Source organism: Rana temporaria, chromosome 4 (genome assembly GCF_905171775.1).
Source record: "Rana temporaria chromosome 4, aRanTem1.1, whole genome shotgun sequence".
In the NCBI taxonomy this organism is placed as follows: Eukaryota; Metazoa; Chordata; class Amphibia; order Anura; family Ranidae; genus Rana; species Rana temporaria.
In genome coordinates this window covers 3,559,326-3,561,461 of record NC_053492.1, presented here as the reverse complement: position 1 = coordinate 3,561,461, position 2,136 = coordinate 3,559,326, and the positions used below count along the sequence as shown (strand labels likewise).

General features: G+C 52.2%; 1 pseudogene; it reads right to left on the bottom strand.

The window, feature by feature from the left end:
* Positions 1-544: 544 nt before the first annotated feature.
* Positions 545-721, bottom strand: LOC120938473 (annotated as a pseudogene).
* Between the last annotated feature and the right edge of the window lie 1,415 nt (positions 722-2,136).

The window sequence follows — 2,136 nt, the reverse complement described above, 5'->3', positions numbered from 1 at the left end:
TGACCAGGCCCTTCCAACCAGGAATAAAAAAATGCCTCCGGTCCTAGCCAAAAGGCCCGGCCCAGGAGGCAGGTGCTAAAAAAAGCGTGTATCTGGTGCAGTGACCGTGGTATCTTAAATCAATGTGTCCCTCACACACAGTGATCTTCAGATACCCCTGGACTGCCACATGCACCATAGGCTTTTCGTTCCATATCCGACCCCCCGACTGGCCAGTGCAGCCCTCCACCCCTGCCAGCCATCCCGGCGGATTTGCATGGTCCTACCCCATTCCACCATACAGGGCATTACCAGCTCCTCCAACCGGATCGCTGACAGAGATAGCACTTACACCAGCCAGCCAGAAGGCCAGATTAGAACTCGGCAAAAAGACCAAGACCAAGCACAGCACCCATCCTCACCAGGAGCACCCTTCCAGATGGCTCAGACTCAACCATGGGCCGGCCCCCAGTATCTGTCGGGCAGCACAGCGTAGTCCCTGCTGAAACCATCCTTTCTGGGCGCATTGACATCATTGGATTGCATCCACCCTCCCCATGTAGGAGGTGCTTCAGCGCTCCGCTGACAACTGATAAGAAAAGATACCACACCCAGTCCTAGCCAAAAGGCCGAGAAGCGACAGGGAAGACACCACAATCAGCACGGCCAGAGTGCAATAGCCGAGCCTCGCCCTGGGAGAACCACCTTCATGATCATGGTGTCTCCCCTGCCAGGTAAGTAGACCAGTGGTGGCCCCTGCATGGTTGCATGGTGGGCCCACAATGCATGGGCACCACCCCCGTCACCTCTGCCGCCCTCCCTATTCATGTGCCTGGCCTCTTTCAGGACGCCGGACACATGAAATACTATGGCGGGAATAGGCGGGGTGTGTATTTTGAAGCACGTGATAAGAGCCAGAGGCTATTTTCACACTAAAGTTCCTCCTTGCCAATCAGCAGGCAGGTCAGTAAAACCTGTCTCCCGATTGGCCAAAGCTTTAGTCAATATTGGATGCCTAACGCTTTGGCGGAAAAGGAGACATGACAGAGGAAGCCTGAGGAGCCAAGCGGACACAGGAGCCACAGCCGCCGCTACAGAAGAAGAAGGATGTGACTGCATATGGAGGTCACAACTGCTGCGTATGACGGGCACAAGTGGCTGCAAATAGTGGGCACAATTGCTGCGTATGATGGGCACAAGTGGCTGCAAATGGTGGGCACAATTGTATTGTACGTTGTATTGTATTGTAATGTACGCCCGGCCATCGCATTACAGATACGCCGTTTACGTAAGGCTTTTTCCGGCGTAAAGTTACCCCTGCTATATGAGGCGTACCAATGTTAAGTATGGACGTCGGGCCAGCGTCGAATTTCCCATCGATTACGTCGTTTGCGTAAGTCGTTCGGGAATAGGGCTGTGCGTAATTTACATTCACGTCGAAAGCATTGGCTTCTTGCGGGTTAATTTGGAGCATGCGCACTGGGCATACTTTCACGGACGGCGCATGCGCCGTTCGTAAAAAGCGTCATTTACGTGGGGTCACAATAAATTTACATAACACATGCCCACATCTTCCACATTTGAATTAGGCGGGCTTACGCCGGCCTATTTACGCTACGCCGCCGCAACTTTGGTTTGTGAATACTGCACTTGCCTGTCAAAGTTGCGGAGGCGTAACGTAAATAGGATACGTTACACCGGCACAAAGATGCGCTGTTCTACGTGAATCCGGGCCAAAGAGTGTGTGTCGGTGTAATGATGAAAATCTGTGATATGAAACATTTCTCATCGGTGACACTATAAAAGTCTTTACAGGTCATCAGTTTAGAGTTCGGGGTCATTATTCTCACCATCTGCAGAGATCTGCGTTGTTCTGCACTAGGGAAATGCACATCTGTGCAAGACACATAGATAACAATTGTTTTCTATGTCTGGTTCACACTGAAACCCGTGTGATGTGCGGGGCGGAGCTGTGTGGGGTTATGCAGCATGTCTGCAGTTTTCCGCACCTAAACTAAAGGAAACTGACAGCCCCGCTCTGCACTCCATGTGAGAGGAGAGGAGAGTCGTGTGTCCCCACAGATAAGAGAGGACAGCAGGAGGAATCATGGTGGACAGGAGCATGTGATCAGTGTGGTGGGGGAGGGGGGGCAATTA